The 20,329-nt window shown below is 42.3% G+C and overlaps 1 protein-coding gene across 1 annotated transcript in view; it reads right to left on the bottom strand.

The window, feature by feature from the left end:
• LOC146788601 (receptor-type tyrosine-protein phosphatase beta-like) overlaps positions 1-20,329 on the bottom strand; it is a 484,586-nt gene that overhangs the window by 439,076 nt on the left and 25,181 nt on the right.

Genomic DNA, 20,329 nt, shown 5'->3' with positions numbered 1-20,329 from the left:
GACTGTGTGATTCAATAGGTAGTTCATCTCCCAGGCCCCTCCATTTTTAAACCACTACTATGTGGCATTGTTTATACCAGGTTTGCTAGATCTGTGTTGCCTTTTTAAAAATGGGGGGGGGGGCAGATAACAGCAGGCCACATCATTCATGTGAATTGATCTCTTCCAGTTACCAGGTAACTCTTAGAGCTCTGTGGTTACTACCTGAAATATACTGAATTTGAACTTCAGTTCCAAAAACCATGCTATTTTGGAAATGTAATCAATTAGGTATCTCATCTTTGTCCTTCTGCTCCTATGCCCTCCATGTCCCATAACCCCTATGTTCAGGTGTTCGAATGCCTCAATGATTGAAATTAACTGTTTTACTCCTCCAACAATTGTTCCATAGCCCCCTGTCTTGGTATCAACTAGTTTTTTTCCTTAAATAGTTTCAAGGAGGTTTTACAATGAAGAAGCAATTTGGACAATAAGCTAATGATTAATCACAGATTAAGCTCAGCTGTGCACTTAGATTGCTAAACTTTGACTTTTATAAACTTATGCACAGTCTCTGGGAATAGAGCACATAGGTGAACTCATTTTTAATTTTACTCCCCCAATACTCAACTGTTCATCCATCCACTCATTCTCACATTTTCATTCTCTCATCTACCCAACTCCATCCCCAAAAGCTGATTCACCGGCTTGCACTTTTTTACATCCTCTAATTCTCCCGCTCATCTATGCATCAATACATCCATCCAACCGTCCATGGTGTTAATCTCAAAGGGTCATTCATTTATTCACAGATTCCTTCTCACACCTATCATTACCCACTTATTAATCTGTCTATCCATTCATCCATACACAGTCATTTATTCTTTCAAACAACCCTCCAATCTCTTTCAGTCAGTCATCCATTCATCCTTATATCCATACTCAGATTTTTTATTATGGAGTTTGGTAGGTTTAGCTAGTCGGAAAAGCTGAAATTTACATAGTAAAAACACACCATACAATCAGGTGCATGTTATGTTATGTTACCTTCGGTTTATATAGCGCCAACTCACCTACAGGTCTCTAGGCGCTTAGAACCTCTAGCCAACAACTATAATTCAAGCATAAAAAGCGAGGGAGATACCCTGCAAGAAACTATTTAAGTAGGCCGAAAGCCTCTTCAAGAAGGAGTGTTTTTAGCTGCTTCCTAAAGCAGAAGAGGTTTCCTTCTCTCCGGAGTGATTCCGGTAGTCTGTTCCATAATTGTGGGACCAGTACCGAGAAGGATCTGCCTCCTTTAGTTGATAGCTTGTATCGAGGACAAACCAGCAACTGAGCATTCCCAGATCTGAGAGCTCGTTTGGGCCTGTAGAGCTCCAAACGTTCCTTAATATATACAGGAGCCTGTCCATAAGTTCAGAGTTCAGTGTAGAAAACGTCACACTCCACAGGTAATTCATACTTTTCATGGGTAAAACTTGATTTACAAAGAATCTGCAGAACAAGGTGATGATGAGTAAGGCAGGAAAAATCAAACCTTTCTTTGCCTGCTCATAATTGAGGCCTTAATCAGTCTTCTGTGTTTCTGTACATCCATCTCCCCACTCTCATCCATCCAAACTCACAAACACATGCACATTTTAAGAAGGCCAGGTCTGGTGAGCTTGTCATAGTTTGTGGTAAGCATGTGCCTGCTCAGCAGAGGGAAGTCAAATTAAGCACATTTCCATTGTCACCTAGAGTATAATTGATATGCATTAACCAACAAAAACAAAACACCCTGAACATATATGTTAATAAAAGATTAGAAAATGCGTACTTAAAAACCTGATCCAACTGTCCTCTCCTTTTAGTCCATTTCCAGCCACAGCAGAGACCAGGAAAGTGTAGGCATTCCCGGGTATCAGCATAGTGATGGTCAGAGATTCATCGACTGTTGTCCAGTTTGAGGCAGGGATCCCCAATACCTGGACCGAATAGTGGCTTTTGTTGCCTGTTGGTGGGAGCCAGCTCAGAGACACTGCATCGTTGGTGAAACTGCTGATAATCAGATTGTTGGTAACATTTGGTACTGTAAAGGAAAGGACACAGTTAGATTGTAGCAATTTATTTGCGCAAATATTTACAGTGATCTGTCTACCATTAGATGATTCCAGGCTGAATATCACAGATACATAATTAAATATCACAGCCACACTGAACAATTCACAATGTGCCTCACTGATGTCAGACATTTCTCCAGGTACCTGGGCAGCCAGTGACTACTCAACAGTGCCCCTTGTGGTAACCAGTAGAGTCACTAGGTCTGCTGCACTGTGGGCTAGAGGCTCAAAGATTATCCTAGCCAGGCAGGGGTTTCTGAATCATGTAACTGATTGATTTTATTGTGTTTTGAAATTTATAAAGCGCAGCTGTTGCCCAAGGGTGTCAAGGCGCTAGTCCTTCACCAGGGCAACAGAGGTCTTTGTCTCCATTGACCTGTTCGGCCAGGGAACCACCAGCTAATCCTTAACTGCAGGCTTATGTCCAGTCAGATATACATCTTTACATGGCTTCATTTTGGAAATCAACATCAATAAACTTTATTTTGGTTAAAAACCATAATAGCACAGATAAAATCAATAAAAGATTAAAAGAATCAGTCCAACACATGATGAATGAACAGTTCAATATCTATAATGCTCCTTCAGGTCGATGTTATCACATATTAAAATTCCAGATTGCACAAAAGTATAGATTTTGAGAGACCATAGAAGTAATAACAAACAAACAAAAGGCATCGTAAAGTGCTGGAGGTGGATTGCAACTAGCCCAAAAAGGATTGAGTTTCAAAAACCCTAGGTAATTTGTAAAATTCCAAAGATGATCATGAAGTGCAAAGACTAGAGTGCAAATAACTTCATACCATAAAAAGAGGAATTGTTATATAAAATAAGAGACTGTAGAAGCTTTTATAAGTACCTTCCCCTAGTATAGTCATGGGAAACGAGGGGGTTGGGCCAAAGAACAGAATGGCATTAATTACTGTATATTCAGAGAACACCAAAAGACACCCCATCAAATTCCATTATAATTGGCTCATAATATTTGCTCTTATACACCAGCACCAAGGTAAAACGTTAGCTACAGCACAGAAATAAGACTTGCAAGTCTCTGCACGCAACAGTGTAAGTGCCATGTCACATTGTCTAGTTCGCAGTTGCCTTCAGATTCGGACTATCCACTGCTTCCTCGGGCACAAAAACTCTTAATGGACAGGGTACCATGTCGGAACTTGAAGTACAGTTGTCTCGCAAGTGGGACCTAATCAAGAAAATCTTCAAACCCACTATGTTTTATACGATGCATAAAATCTGAAGTGAGGGTGCCTAAATTCTTTCTGCTTATATCCGAGGCCCAAATATGAGCCCAATATAATTCCATCACACAGGATCCAGTTAAAGATTTCAATTGCATCTCAGTACCCTAGTGCTCCTCTATGCCCAATAATGTCAAGGATGCTTTTAGGTCAGTTACCCATTTCGTTTTCCTGCCTTTATCCTTGTCTGCAATTTCCTTGAAGGCACATAGATAATTTTCCAAAGCTGGGGTATTCTTTAAACTCCATCAGTATAGAATGGCATATAATTTGGCCTTGCTCGTAATTGGATTTATGCCCGTGTCCAACAGCAGTGTGAGCATTGGGGTACTCTTGGGTAAATTTAGTAACAACCTTAAGAATTTATTTCAGCAATTGTCAAAGTTGTTATCCCAGTATATCATTTTTGGTTTGTTTAAACTAAATGCTGAAACTTGTTTATTCCCTATGTCTCTCTCTCTCTCACTTCTTTCCCTAGGAAACCTGCAACTGCTTTCTTTTTGAATCTGTATGGCATTGTGTGACTAATTGTACTGAACGATTCCTATTAAATGGTAGATTATAAAACGTGATTTATGTTCTTGACAATTCAAATTGAGACTTGGATAAATGGCTTGAATGAGTAATCTTTCTCGTATTTGAGTCATTCTTGGAGTGAACCTTCTTGTTGTAAGTTCAATAGTTAATGATATTTGAAGAAATGTTGGATTGTTAGCATGTATTTGGCATTTTCTTATTCCAGGTCCCTGTAAGGAATTGCCTCACGTTCTCTGATTATCCAAGTCCCTGTTAGCTCACATAAAAGATCCATTGGGGGACATTAACGAAAAGTTAAAATGGACTTGTGATCACGGAAAATTGTTGCATTGTGAAAATTGTGAAAATTGTATGTCTATGTTGTATTGAATTAGGTCAGTCGAGGTCTAAGTTAGTATGGGTCTGGATAAGTCTATGGCAGTCTTAGTGAGGTATACACTAAGGGGCTAATTACGATGTTGTCCAGAAAACAATCCTACCAAATCAGTTCTGGAATGCTTTCCGAATGACTCGGATACGGGGAGTTCGACCAACCGATTACGGTGTGTCTGGACACCAGTTGGTCGGACCCCTATTGACTTCAATGGGAGCATGTGTCCCGAATGAGAGCACAGGCTCCAATTGAAAAAAGGGTTGGTTGGGGAAAACCGTGCACCCTGTGGCAGGTACCCCATGGTGCTTGCCACACTGTGCAGGCATTGAAAGGGGGGACCCATGGGTATTCCAACGGGTCCAATTTGGAGGTCCACAGGTGAAGGGAGGCCTGCAACGGGCCCCCAATGCAGATTCTGGCAGCTGCTTTGTGTCAGAAACCCCAGTTCAGAAAAGCTGCCCATCCTAACCACTCCTTAGGAAACGCGGCCCGTAGACCTGTACGAGTTGGACAGTTCGAACAGTTTCTGGACATCTTGATCGGTTGTCCAGAAATGTGTCCAAGTCGTCGGAAACAAGGCTTTCGATTCAGATTCAACCGAATCGGATGCCGTACAGAGCCATTCCGGACGACATCGGAATCGGCCCCTAACTGTGTTTGTCGGCTGTTTTGTGAGTACTGTGCATGACACGTCATTACCAGTCCTGAGAAAGGGAACTTATTGCATGACAAGTGGGAATTGTTGAGAGTTTTTCAGGAAGCGCACCAGAGGAGATCTTAAGGACTTTCTACTTAATGGAAGTAGAATTGTGCTGGTCGAGGCTCTTACAGGAAGCAAATGGAATTTTCTGAATGAGTGGGTATCTATAAATTCTTTTAGTTGAGCAGACAAAGTTGTTTTATGTGGTATTGTTTTGTGGAGCTTGTTTAAAGGACAAAAGAAAAAACGATTAACAAATTGTGAGGGAAGGATCAGTTACAGTGATAAAAGTGCGGCACTGGTATTGGTGGTTGGTATGAAGCTGTGCTGGTATTGGTGGACGAGGACGAACAGTGATTGGAGGAAGAAATGATAATACGGAAGAGAGTTTACAGGTATAAAAAATAGATTGAGTTAGAGGAAAGAAATCATGAGATTCTCTAAGTTGCTAAAAGCTTTAATGCACAAGGATGAGCCTATACCAACAAGGGAAGGAGTTTCTGTGGCTCCAGAAGGTACACCTGCCTTGTATATGTCATTATAGAGAGCATATAACACTTGTACTTGGTTAGCGAACTGGGTAAAATACACCAAGAAAGTTGGCCCTTTAGCGTTTCCACAGTACAGGACATTTAATGTTAGAATTTTAGAATATTTGAGAAGCGAGATTAATGATTTGAAATCTAGTCCTAGACCCATGCAATACACAGCCCTTGAAGAGTAGGAACATGAAATTGGAGAGAAAAGGAGAAATATCAGGGAAGATATAGAAATACATTAAATTGATATGAACAGGCAAAATGGGATTCCCAAAAACGTTATGGAGGCAAAATGTTGCTTTGGGAGCCCGAATGTATCCAGTAATGCTAGCAAAACAAAACAAAAATGTAAGACAAAAAGGAAACACGCAGAGGAACTAAAGGTTCTAGTACTTCCTGTAGCAGATGAAAATCTAGAAGACATAGATGATGAATTGTTGACTGAACTTTTACTGAATAGACACCCCACCTTCTAATGAAGAACAGAATAATCCAGAGATTAATCCATTTGTAGGTTTAAGACCAGAAACCCCACCTGCAGATTTAAATCCGGCTAATATATGAATTTTCCTGGATGAAACCCAGACCCGTGAGGGAGCAGCTTTTTTAAAATTAAGTCATGACAAATGATACTGATGCATTATCAGTTCCTGTAACTATTAGTCCGATCGTTCCTCTTTATCAGACACGGCAAGGAGCCTAACTGATCCCTGTAATAGCAGCCCCAAGTGAAACAATAGGAGAAATACATTCTTTGCCTTGAGCGGGAGAGGTTGTGAGAGACAGGGTAATGATGTTTACACAAGTGAGAATGGAAACTCATGAGAATAGTGCAGAGTGGTGCAATAGAATGAATTCCACCATGGAAGAGGGAATAGAGGTATTAATAAGTATTTCAGCGAAGAGTCTTGACACACCAAATAGAGGAAAGCAAATGATTACTGGGAGAGTTTTGCAGATGGCAGGTCAGAAGACAGATTCCCGAATAATGCTAAAGACAGGTGAGACTAGAGGAGATACGCAGAGTTCGGAGACGAGTACTTTAATAGGGCGACCTCCAGAAGAACTTGATGATTGGATTAGAGACATAGCCTCTACTGGTAATGCATTGGATAATGCAAATTGAAAACTGAATATAGATGTTGGCAAACTAAAGATAGAATTAAAAGAAAGGATTTTGGGAAAAATTAGTCCGGAGAGACTATCAAAATATCGTGATGAGGAATTATTATTCATTCGTAATGATATAGCCCAGAAAGTGAGAAATACGCAGGAGAAATGTTCTGCAGTAGCACAGAAATATGGGGTGGATGTAGAAAAGTCCAAGGCATTACAGAAAACACATCGATTAGTTTTTAGTGACAAAGATTTGGAGAGTCTGAATCCCTCTGAAAAAAAACCTGAAAATTAAAGAGTTAATAACAACCCTGAAGCAATGGGGAGAAATAGAAAGGCAGATGGGCTAAAAAGAAAGAAAATACTACAGTAGTCCTGCCTCTGTACCCGATGATGGAAAAAGAAAAGAATGAGGCAGATGCATTGGCTTTTCCTATGAGAGAAGTCCCAGGAGGAAGGTATGTACATGTTGCTTGGAGTAGACAAGACATGTTGTCCTTTACAAATGATTTCCCGAGGTTAAGGGAGAAACCAGTTGAGTGGTATAGGCACGTGGAAAGGTTTGTGAAGGTTTCAAAGGTCTTGCTAAAGGATTTGAATGCTTTGTTCGATATTGTGGTCCCTACAGATTTGTGGGTGGAATGTAAGATTGCGATTTATTGGCCAGAAACAAAACATGTTAGAGATCCCAAAACAGGCACGCCATAAGCAGAACTGATGCAAAAATACAATCAGGTTATTACATATATAAAAGGAAAGATTTTGCTGAAAGAAACAGATTGGGTAAAAATAGATAGGACTAACCCAAGAATAAAAAGAATCAGTACATGCCTATTATGAGAGCGTTTTGCAGGCATTTAAACAGTGTAGAGGAATTGAAAATGTGTCGGAGAAAGATATGGGACATTTTGTGTATCGATTTGTTTATAGTTTAAGGCTTGAGATTAGTGCCATGATTCAACAGCATTTGATTTGTTGGCAGAGCAAGTCAACTGATGAAATACTGCATTAGGCAAAGTATTGTGGAACGACATCGAGATGCGACACAAAAAGTTGAAGTAAAAATTGATGTTGGCACAGATGAGAGCAGCCAAGAAAGGCTATGTGGGTTTTCATTCAGATTTTACAGGCATGATACAAGGATATGGTCCGACTACCACTGGAATGAAAGGTGTGATGGTGAATCCCTTGGCAAATTTGATGCCTCAAGGAAGGGGAGTGGATTAAATATTGAATAATTGAAAAAGACTTTCCCTTGTCAATGTTGCGGCAAGTTCAGACATTGGGTGCGCAAGTGTAAGTCCAATTTGGTAGCCAGGTGACTGGACAGGCATTTGTGACAGGTGCACATGGATTGATACAATCACAGGTGACCAGTGATATGTTGAATCAGTCTACATTAAACGTACAGGGTTAGAATCAGAATATGATTCGAGCTCCAATGCAAAATTTTAATGACAAGTGCAGAAATACAATGTGAATATGGGTTTTCATACCAATGATCAAGTAAATCCAAATGTGCAAGTGGCCTCACAATATCTTTTACAGATGGACAACAGTGACTCAGATACTATCCAATGACGGTGCCTGAGAGGGGATGAGGAATTTGTGATTGGCACATCCTTAGAGGTAGATTGGAATGGTACATATGTGGATGGCAAGGTAAATGAAACACCTATTTCATTCCTTGATACTGGTGCCACCCAATCCACTGTGAGAACTGTGAAATTCCCAACCAACCCCTCTTGGGAGAAACAATCCAAGTAGTAGGAGTATCATATCAATTGATCCCCACCCCAGTGACAGGACCTGTGCAAGTACAGATTGGAACATTTAAGAATATGCATACATTTGTGGTGTGTGACACTAATCCAGTAAATCTGTTGGGACGAGATTTCTTATGCAAAATGAATTGTTCCATTTATTGTGCACCTGGGGGAATAGAATTCCATACCAAAGATGAGGATGTAGGGTTTAAAATGGCTAGACAAAAGACAGAAGTAAAGAGTTTGTATACCTTACCTACTGAAGGGGATTTACCTGTGTTGAGAGAGATGGTCCTGCCTGAAGTGTAGGATTTTTTAGGAAAAGATATAGGGTTAATGAAAGGAGCAGCTCCAATTCAAGTCAAAGTGAACTACAGCATACAATCTTGGGGGTCGCATACAGGAATTCTGCCCGTTTGCGGCTGCATAATTGGTCTGCTCCATGTACAAACCCTATTTTGTGAGGCAGTAACCTATTACTGACTCACAAAATATGGTTTGCAACTCGCTATTGGGAAGGGGCATGCCAAGGGCATCCCTTCCTAATAGCGAGTCTACCTGCAATTAATAATTATTTTGCAACCGCATTTGCGGTCACAAGACACTTGCAGTTTACCACCAACTTCTTGTAGGTGCTAATCCATTCGCAAACGAGAAGGGGTCCCCAGGGGACCCCTTACCCTTTGTGAGTGTGTGCGAAAATATTTTTTGCGAGCAGGCAGTGGTCCCAGGGATGCTTCATATTTTTTTTAAATGCATCCAGTTTTCCATTAAGGCAGGCAATTTGAAAACCCCATTAGGAATCACTAACAGTGTCTGTGACACTGCTGTACATTGCATTTTGCGAGTCGCAAATTGCGAGTCACAAAGTGACACAATTTTTGAGTTGCAAAATGTAAGGGTCGTACATCTGGCCCTTGGTCCTGAAACTATTGCTGAAATAACCCCATTGATTGAGACTCTTATTGAACAAGGAATTTCAGTAGAGATTTTGGGCAATCCATGTAATTCCCCTTTCATGGGCATACGAAAAATATAGAATAGTTCAGGATTTGAGGAAAATGTATCAGATTGTGATACCTTGTTGTTGAATAGTACCAACTCATGCTGTAATTCTATATCAGATTCCTTGTGAAGCTGAATGGTTTTTGCTGATTGACTTGTGTCAAGTGTTTTTCTCAATTCCCTTGCATCCGGACAGCCAATATTTATTTGTATTCCGGTCCGGAAATTGTGTCTTGGCATGGTGCTGAGATCCACAAGGGTATACGGAAAGCCCCTCAATTTTTAATCAGATTTAGAAGAAATTTGGAGTAATTAGAAATGCTGAATCATTCTGTGCTGTTGCAGTACATTGATAATTTATTGGTTGCATCTGAAACTACAGAAGTTTGTGTTTCGGATACTGTTGCCCTACTGAATCATTTGGCAGTAAGTGAGCATAAGTTGCCACCAGCAAAACTTCAGTTTTGCAAGAGAGAAGTTCTCTATCAGAGAAATCACACTGAAAAGGGAGTCAGAAAAGTGTCACAAGATCGAATCACAACTATAACGCAGATGAATTCCACAGAGTACACAAAAGGAAGTTCAAATGTTTTGAGGAATGGTTGGCAACTGCAGTCAGTACATACTGAATTTTTCTCGGATAACAAAGCCACTACAGAGATTGACACACAAAGACATGTCAGATCCTGTTCCAAGGGATGAAGAAGACATGCGCTCTTTTCTTGAATTGCAGGACAGTTTGTGTCGAGCTCCTTCATTGGAAATGCTCGGACTTTAAGAGTTTGCAGTGAGCGTGAATGTTGTGCATGGTACTGCACGCAGACCTGTTGCTGTAAGGGTTCAGGATCCAAGGTGCCTACCGAGCGTCTCCGGACTACACGTCCCAGCAAACACAGAAAAAGGAAGTGGGCGGCTACTTAAGTCCGTCACGCACGCCTCCCGACGTGCGTTATTTTGAATCTATGGAGAACACCCTGTTCGCCGCTCGGAGCTAGGCGTCCCGGCGAAACAGGAAAGAGGACTAGAAATTTCTCTTCCCCGTCCCTCGGAGCTTGGCGACCAGGCGGGGAGAGGCTTTGCAGGTTTCGGAGGCTTTTTCTGTAGAAGGAAGCAGGTGAGAGTTTTGCAGCTCGGCTGAGCTACCCGTGAGAGGTTTTGGTCCTGGCAAACCTCAAGACCCTCCTTCCCTGATTTCGAAAAGTTCCGGAGGGAGATTAGACGAGAGGAGGCTCCACCCATGAGCCGTTAACTTTGTTATTGTGGTACAGCTCCTGGGAGCGGGTATCACCCCTTTCCTTTCCCTCGCCTGATCCCTTCTGGGCTCCGTAACCTTTTGGTTGGAGTCCGGGGAGATAGGGAGGTGGAACTCTACATCATCGCTCAGATCCTGAGGAGTTCTGCAGATCGTGACAGAATAACGCACCCACGTTTGGTGCTCCTCCCGGTCCGGGTGGGTGGTATTAAGTATGGCCACCTTAGAGGAAGTAGTACAGGCGTTGGCATTGGTTCAGCAAGAACTGGTGGCTTCTAGGGTAGAGGCGGCCTCTTTACGCGATAGGGTGGAAAGGATGGCACATAATCCGTTTGATGTATCCTCACCCGTAGGGCAACAGATACATGTGACGGTACCCCCACCCATTCCGTTGACCAGCCCGGAAAGGTATGCGGGAGATCCGCAAAAAGTGCAAATTTTCCTCACGCAAGTATTGTTACATTTTTCCTGCAAACCATCGTCGTTCCCCACTAATCATTCGAGAGTAGCTTTCACAACCTCGTACTTGGTGGGCGATGCGGCTTCCTGGGCAGTCCCCTTGGTTCGGAATAATGACGCTATTCTTTCAGACTGGGAAGCGTTTCGAACAGCGTTCGAGGGGGTGTTCGATCGACGCACAACCACCTTTAGTGCAGACAAGGAGTTGCTGGCGTTACGACAAGGTAAGACTGATTTAGTGACCTACCTCACGGCGTTTAATAGGTTAGTGGCGGAATCCGCTTGGCCAGAAGAGAAACGCATGTCTTTGTTTTATCAGGGGCTCTGCGAAGAGCTAAAAGATGTAGTCGCACAGATAGACCCCCAACCCGCAACATGTGCGGCACTGATGAATCTGGCGCTGAACGGCATCACCAAGTATTCATATAAACCAAACCTGGTTTTAAACGCGGTCTTCCACTCATCCCCCTGTCTTACTCTTACTAAATGGTAAGCACCCCTTAAGTCTAAACGGGTGTAAACCACTGCTTCTCGCACTTGGTCCAACAGGACACTGATCAGGGGCAACGGGTATCTGTTTCTTACGGTGTTTTTGTTTAAGTTTCTATAATCACAACAGGCTCTCAATTCCCCATTGGAATTGAGAGCCTGTTGCGTCGATTTCATTACGGGACTTCCAAGAGACAGTGGGCATACTGCTATCTTGGTGGTAGTGGACAGCCTGACCAAAATGGGTCATTTCATCCCTTGCCACACACTGCCTACGGCAGGACAAACTGCACAACTATTGTTGAACCACGTGGTACGTTTACATGGATTGCCCGGAGTGATCGTGTCAGATAGAGGCCCCCAATTTGTGGCCAGCTTTTGGAAGACGTGGTGCAAGGCGCTGATGATCGAATCCGCTACGTCCACCAGTTTCCACCCTCAATCGGACGGACAAACCGAACGCCTGAATCAAACATTAAAACAATATCTGAGGTGTTATGTGTCGCATTCGCAGCAGGCATTGGTGTCGATGCTATGGATGGCCGAACTGGCTTATAACGGGGTGTGGCATAGCTCTATCAAAATGTCCCCTTTTAAGGCCAACTTTGGGTATGAGGCGAAAACCCTACCGGTGACCTTACCCGAGAACTTAGGGGATCAGCCACCGGTCCACTCCAGACTACAAGCCCTACACCGGCTTCACAAGCAAACGCAAGGGGCATTGAGGGAAGCCAAATTGAAGTACAAAAAATGGGAGGACAAGAGGAGGAGCGATGGTCCGGAGTATGGAGTGGGCGATCGTGTGTGGCTCTCCACGAGATATATTCGTTTTAAGCTACGAAGTGTGTTCCACCCGAAATACATAGGACCTTACCAAGTACTGCGGAGGATCAACCCAGTGGCATACAAGCTCAAACTGCCGAGCTCCATGCGCATTTACCCCGTCTTCCATTGCAGTTTGTTGAAACCGGCGTTGTCAGCAGCCAGTAGGCCTCCCCCGCCCGTATGGGTGGATGGGAGCTTGGAGTATGTGGTGAGCAGCATACGGGATGCCAGACTACGGAAGGGCCGGTTATGGTTCCTGGTATCTTGGAAGGGGTACTCTATGGAGGAGGATTCCTGGGAACCTTCGGACGCGGTGCATGCCCCTGCGGCAGTGAGAAGGTTTTATGACAGACATCCGGAGAAACCAGGCTCTAGGAGGCGCTTGGGGAGGGGACCTACTGTAAGGGTTCAGGATCCAAGGCGCCTACCGAGCGTCGCAGGACTACACGTCCCAGCAAACACAGAAACAGGAAGTGGGCGGCTACTTAAGTCCGTCACGCACGCCTCCCGACGTGCGTTATTTTGAATCTATGGAGAACACCCTGTTCGCCGCTCGGAGCTAGGCGTCCCGGCGAAACAGGAAAGAGGACTAGAAATTTCTCTTCCCCGTCCCTCGGAGCTTGGCGACCAGGCGGGGAGAGGCTTTGCAGGTTTCGGAGGCTTTTTCCGTAGAAGGAAGCAGGTGAGAGTTTTGCAGCTCGGCTGAGCTACCCGTGAGAGGTTTTGGTCCTGGCAAACCTCAAGACCCTCCTTCCCTGATTTCGAAAAGTTCCGGAGGGAGATTAGACGAGAGGAGGCTCCACCCATGAGCTGTTAACTTTGTTATTGTGGTACAGCTCCTGGGAGCGGGTATCGAGTTGGGTATAAGGTGAAGGTAGGCAGATAAGCGTGGAGCAACGTTATCCGACCGTTAGTACATGGTAGCGCTGGGAGCGCGCCAATCAACAGGCCACGGAGAAGGGTATAGGTCAAAGTGTGTTGATCTCCCCGGTGGGAAGGAGCGCTGCAACGTAGGTATTTACGGCAGCGTTGTAGTCACCGTGGAAGCCGATCATCCGAGGTTGACTGTATCCGTGACTGTGTGAAGTGGAAAAGGACTAAAGGGGTTCTGGGTGGCTTCCTATGGAGTAATAGAGTCTACCCGTGCATCTGAGAACTTCCGATTTCAATTAGCGAGACCGACAGAGAGTAGACTGTTGTGATGCTATGATAAGTTTGTATTTGGATAGCTTCCGTTTTCAGGTAGCGAGACCGACAGAGAGTAGACTGTTGTTATGCTATGATAAGTTGGTATTTGGAGAGGCTTCCGATTTCAGGTAGCGAGACCGACAGAGAGTAGACTGTTGTTATATATTTGTTTGTACTTGTTTTCTCGTTTCAGAACCCAATCCCTGCTGACCCCCACCCCTTTCCTTTCCCTCGCCTGATCCCTTCTGGGCTCCGTAACCTTTTGGTTGGAGTCCGGGGAGATCGGGAGGTGGAACTCTATATCATCGCTCGGATCCTGAGGAGTTCTGCAGATCGTGACAGTTGCATATTTTTTAGCTACATTGGACCCTTTGGCTGCTGCTTTAACTGGATGTTGGAAAGCTGTATGAGCAGATGGTTTTGGGTGCAGAGAATGTAACTGTGTCAAGATGTACAAGTTTGAAGCCAGCTACCTTGATGCCATTGCCAGGACATGAAGTTGTTATGGAAGAAGCTGATCATGATTGTCTTGATGTGACTGAGTTATGTACCAAACAGCGTCCTGATAAACAAGATATTCCATTACCAGAGTCACACAATGTGCTGATTGTGCATGTTTGAGAGATTCAGGAGGTACCTTGCGAGCGGCACATATGATCTGTACTGTAGTGGGTGTGGTTGAAGCATTGTGGTTGAAAGGAGTGTATTTAGAACAAGTGGCTGAATTGATCACACTTACCCGAGTTTGCAGCATTACCGAACAAATGAGAGTAACCATATTCACAGACAGTCAATATGGTTTTGGGGTGGTGCATGATTTCAGGCAGTTGTGGTCTCAACGTGGGTTTATGACCTCTTTGGGTTCACCTATCTGAAATGGAGAATGTGTAAAAAACCTATTGATGGTACTACAACTATGGGCTTAGATTGTGGTGGTAAAGTGTTCCACCCACCAAAGTGGACATGATTATGTCACAGTTGGCAATTGTTACGCTGATGAGACCGCGCGTTATTGCGCCCTAAATTCTTATGCATTCAATAGGGAATATTTAAAGAAGCAGTCGGATGACACAGAATGCAGGCTAATGTTTTTCTGTTGTTGAGACATGTGAAGAAATCAGAGAATTACAAGATTCACTACCACAGGCAGAGAGAGAAGAGTGGATGAAAACAGGATATTATCACAGACAGGAAAATAAGGTTTTGGTGTTTACAGATGGGAGACCTGTATTGCCAGATAGCCTACTGTCTCCGATGGCAAGGATTTGTCATGGACCTGCACATGTAGGTAGAGATGCTATACTGCATCTCTTTTGTCAAACCTGGTACAATCCCCTATTTAAAGCCAATGCAGAGAGTCTGTGTCAAAGATGTGTAATCTGTCAACAACAAAATGCAGGGAGAAAGACAGTGGTCAGTTAGAGTCACATTGTAAAATCAGGAGGTCCCCTTACCCCCATGCAGCTTGACTTCATTGAGATGCCTCCGTGTAACGGACTGAAATATGTCCTTGTGATTGTCTGTTTGTTTTCTCTTTAGGTCGCAAGCTTACCCACAAGGCACAATGACAGCTTAACTGTAGCGAAACTGCTGCTTAGCAAGTTGGTACTGAGATTTGGTTTGTCAGTCTCGTTGGAATCAGATAGAGGTACTCACTTTAATATTGAAGTAATATGAATGTTTGTGCTGCACTACAAATTGAGCAAAGGCTACACTGTGCATATCGACCGGGTGTTGTTGTACTGGTGAATGGAACCATTAAGTCCAGACTAGCAAAAATGTGTGCGTCCACTTCCCTGAAATGGCCTGATGCATTGCCTTTGGTATTGATGAGTTTGTGAAACATCCCAGAAAGAAGAACTGGACTGTCCCTTCACGAGATAATTATGGGGAGGGCTATGAGGCAGCCTAAAGTCCCAGCAAATCAGTTTGTGAAAATTTCTGTTGACTTAGTATTGGATTACTGTTAAGGACTGGCTGAGGTGGTGCGTTCCGTGTCTCACCAGGTTAGAGAAGTCACAAGTACCATTCAACAGGAGCAGTACCACTATCTGTGCCCAGGAGACTGAGTACTTGTCAAGAAGCATGTGCAAAAACCTTGTTTGGAACCTCGTTGGCATGAGCCTTATCAAGTGATTCTTGTGATGGAGCGGGTAGTACAAAATTTTGTATACCCCCCTAATCTGCATGCCTATACTAATTAGAATAATCTATTAATTATAATACTATTAATGTGTTTGCATGTTAATTAATCAAACTTATTCATATATGAAATATACGTGGGATTTGCATTTTGCATGGCTGAATAATTGTTATTATTAACATATGTACGCATACTAACAGTAGAAAATAGAATAGTTCATGGTATATGTTGCTTTTGTGATGTTTTCGTAATGTCGCCCCAGATGACATCAATGGGTGAATATGAATGCTTTAAATGTCGCTATACGCTAGATAATTACAAGCACATATGGAAATTAGTGAGGGTTTAACATTTTATTAATTATTTCTATGTATTAATTACTCTTTTGTGTTTGTTTCGCTTAAGTTGACCTTTGGGCCTAAAGTAAAGATGGTCGCCGACTAACTCGACGCGATGGCCACCATTCCACGAGGTTTTGGGCGAAGTGCGCCTGTGCCACGACTTGTTCCTGTGGCCTCGACATGACCCTACTCATATAACCCAAGCAAGGTCACGGTGGGAAGCCCGCCAAGTGCACTGACAATGGACAGACACAAGGAACCGGACAGATCATGTTGGATGACATAACCTCCTGAACTGTGTGAAACCTCATCGGACGATCCCAATTGACCAATGAGAGAAGCCCAAACCCTGCAAAGTTTTACTTTTTGACGTTACTTTATTATAAAAATGACTGTGTAATAGAGAGGGCATTGCGTGCTTTTCCTTTTGCTGACGAAGACGACGGTGACGCTACGTGACGGCTGCATTCCTGAATCTTTGACAGACTGAATTGCTGCCCATTTCCTTGATGAACTGCGAACTTTATAAAATCTATGGGCACAGATAGATGCTTGCACGTCTCTGGTCCTTGTCCATCTTTGGGACTGTAGCGTGCTACATGAAGAACTTTCGAAATCCGACTGATTGACGGCTAAATTTGATGACTTGGAGGACGACAAATAGCCAGATTAGGTAAATATGGTGTTTTGTGATTAGCGTAAAATCTAATAAATTTATTAGATGGAACTAAATCCTTGCAATAATTAGATAAACAAATATTGATTAATAAGAAAATGCGTTTTGTCATTTATTGAGGGCGGTAAATATCAAGATAGTAAAATGTGTGTTTAGCTGGCCTAAATCATCTTACTAATCCAACTAAATGATCCATTGATCACATGGGAGGAGTATCTGGATGTTTAGGATTGAGATCTGTAAGGGTAAGGATATTAGTGTATAAATGTGTAAATAAATTTCTCTCTATAGGTTATAAGGTATTCCTTTCATGTCAGTGCTTGGAACATATATCTCTCCTGCAAGTACAGGCCAATGAGAAATGAAGTGGGAATGTTGGTGTTATGGGCCCCACCAATGATTGTAGGAGTGAATGTGTTAATGTAATATTTCGTCTGTGACGAAGGGAGGATATTAGGTACGGGTCTTGTCCTGTTTCCCCGTTACCCAAGAATGCGCGCTGGATCACTTGCAACCACAAATGCTGTTAAATTTGGTGGTCTACTTAGTTGGGTGTATGTAGCCCACACTCATCGAGTCCCATGTCCTCTTGAAAGTGTGGGGTCTGTGATGGAAGAACTGGTGGTAACAGAGAAATGTCCTGTTCAGACTGAGCACAGATAGAGAGGGAGCCAGCTACTGGGTCTTGGGACACTGTTGTAAGGGAGAGTTGCTCCCAGTTAGTATCGATGGTCAGAGTGAAGGGGATCCAACTAAGAGAAACATCGACTTGAATGATGTGAACAGTGTACCAGAGAAACGAGCATGAAAAGGAGACTGTTGGCTCAAAAAATTGTAAAGATTGTAAAGATTGAGACACATACTGACTGCAGGAAGAATACCTACTACTGTGATTGAAGTCTCTAGTCAATCTGCGCAAAGTGACACAGACGGAGAAGAATCTACAGTCCGGAAGACAAAAAGAGCATGGACACCAAGTCAAGGATATGCAGCTCCAGAGTGGACATATTTAGCTGCTGCAAACAACTGGGAGAAAGAGTTCTACACGTTTTGCTCTAAAAATTACAATTCATACAGACCGCCATAAAAAAACTGTTGTGAAAAAGGAGAAACGAAAGGCCAAAGGAGAAATGAAGAGATAAAAGTGTGATCAGACGCTGCTCAAAAGCCTCCACACAAAGCCAATTGCTATAGTTTAGTAATAAAAAAATATAAAAAATGAATGCCTCTAATCCGGAGATGGAAAACCAAAATCTAGTTTCACTAAAACGTAAGCCTGTGTGTGCTTGCTCCTGAACTGCTTTTGCTCCAATCCGTGTCTTCTTACTGATAATACTAAATCTACCTCATCATGTTTAGTTAAGTAGATACTAATTTGCATATGACTACGACTACTGAAGTGACTAAAGTACAAGGAGTAGTAGTAGCTAAAGATTTAACAAGTGATGAGTTACATTATGATCACTCAATTAACAATTTTTCAGTAAATGTGTTTACTAAATTGCTTCATGAATATGTAAATACCATGGATACAAGAGATTGTTATGTGTGCATGCAATTACCTACTTCTGTGTCTTAAGGGGCGACGTACCATCACCTTCCTTTAATATATTGTATATCTTGTAGTGTACTTACAAGTTTGTTTTATGGCAAAGGGCAATTTCAATATTAATATTAAAATTTTGATTTGATTTTCTCAGAAGCCCCAGTAAAGAAAAAATTTAACATAGTACCAGATGCACGAGATGCTGAGATAATGGGAGAATTTTTTCATCCTGTATCACCTACAGATACTGTATATGCGCATCGACATAATTTAACCTGTGCTTTACATAGTGTAGAAAAATAGTTTATAAATTCAGTAGAAGATTGTAGAGAGGAAATAAAGAATAAATCTGAAAAGCAGATGAGAATACCCCAATGGGCACATAGGGAGGGTGATTATAAAAAAGTAGAGACATATGCTGCAATGACTCTAGATTGGCAACACAAAGGAAAGGTTTGCATATTAACCCCTTCGCTGCTGCGGACATTCCGCTGCAGCGCTGGGGGGGTCAGGGGGGCAGCGCGGTGGGCCTGTGCTCATGACGGAGCCGCTCCGTCATGAGCCACAGTTGAGCTGTGCTCATGACGGAACGGTTCCGTCATGACTCCGCCCATTTGCGTTGTCGCCCCGCACAGGCGGGGAAACAGCGCCGCGCAGGCGGAGCGGCCGCCAACAGGATTGTCATGACGGAACCGTTCCGTCATGAGCACACGCCAACCGTGGCTCATGACGGAACGGTTCCGTCATGAGCGGGGAAGGGGTTAAGAAGCAGAACATAATAATACATTAATTGGTTCTAGTGAATATGAACATACCTTACCATTAATTGGTGAATGGGGATTATATTTGGCAGGATTGAATCCAGTATTTCCTGGAGTGTATTACAAATGTTCTAAACATTGGTATGGAGTTGTTATATGGGAATAGTTTTCCCAAATTTGATGATGTAGATGAAAACAATGCAATCAGTTAAAAAAACACATACACTTTAGAAGAGGAAAAAGTGCTGCTGAAATTATTGGGAATATCTTTAGAGCTATAATACCTTCAGTTGGGGTAATGTTAAATTCTCATAAAATTTGAAAATTTTCAACAGTAGTAGATCAATTAACAACAGATACTGCTGGTGGGTTTCTAGAAATTTATTAAGGAAATGGTAGGTATTAGGTCTATGGTTTTGCTAAATCAACTTGCTTTATATGTACTTTTAGCAAAAGAAGTGGAGTCTGTCACATGCTGAAAGTCCAACAATGTTGCACTTATATCCCGGACATAAAGATTTGAAGAGATTTATAAGCAATATTACTAGTTTAGGAAAATAATTAACTGAACTAAAAGCAGATTTTGCTTGGGAGAAAACTGGGAAAGGATTTTCTTCTGTGGAAAATTGGTTTGCAGCACTTGTTTAGTAGGGAAAATACCAACACCATTAATAACAATTGCTATTGGCTTACTAATTATAATACTAATGTATCGATATTGTAAACACAAGAAAAGTTATGAATAAATAGAGCAGAAGTTTAACTAGAAGATAGAAAGAGTGTTTTTTATTATGAAAAGAGAAGTCTGGAATAAATAAGTTTGAAACAAGTTAAGACAACTGCTTTCTAATGTGACATCAGATCAAGATCAATTGATAAGATAAGATTATGTGATGGCTTGATTCTCCATAAAAGGGGGAACTGATGGAGCCTAAAGGTTTAATGACGATTGCCTCTATCAATTCTCATCATTAAAAGAGATCTACAACAATAATTTTTGATGAAAACGTTGCAGTTTCCTATTGCATCGTAAAAGCATGCAGAAATATGTTGTAACATGAAAAAGTGAAAATGTAAATAAATAGCCGGAAAAATCTTATTCGCTTTTGCAATGTAGTCATGTGTTTGAGAAACTAAACATAGTTAACCTAGAAAATGTGCTGATGTTGGCTATTAAAAGGTGAAAAGAGAAATGAATGCTTTCATGATAAAACACTTGAAACGATTAAAGTGCTTAGTTTAAAGATGCTTAATAATATGAAGACTCGCAGTTTTT

The sequence above is a fragment of the Triturus cristatus genome, chromosome 11, assembly GCF_964204655.1.
Source record: "Triturus cristatus chromosome 11, aTriCri1.1, whole genome shotgun sequence".
Lineage (NCBI taxonomy): Eukaryota > Metazoa > Chordata > Amphibia > Caudata > Salamandridae > Triturus > Triturus cristatus.
The sequence above is the reverse complement of the archived record's forward strand: the minus strand, read 5'-3'. Positions and strand labels throughout refer to the sequence as shown.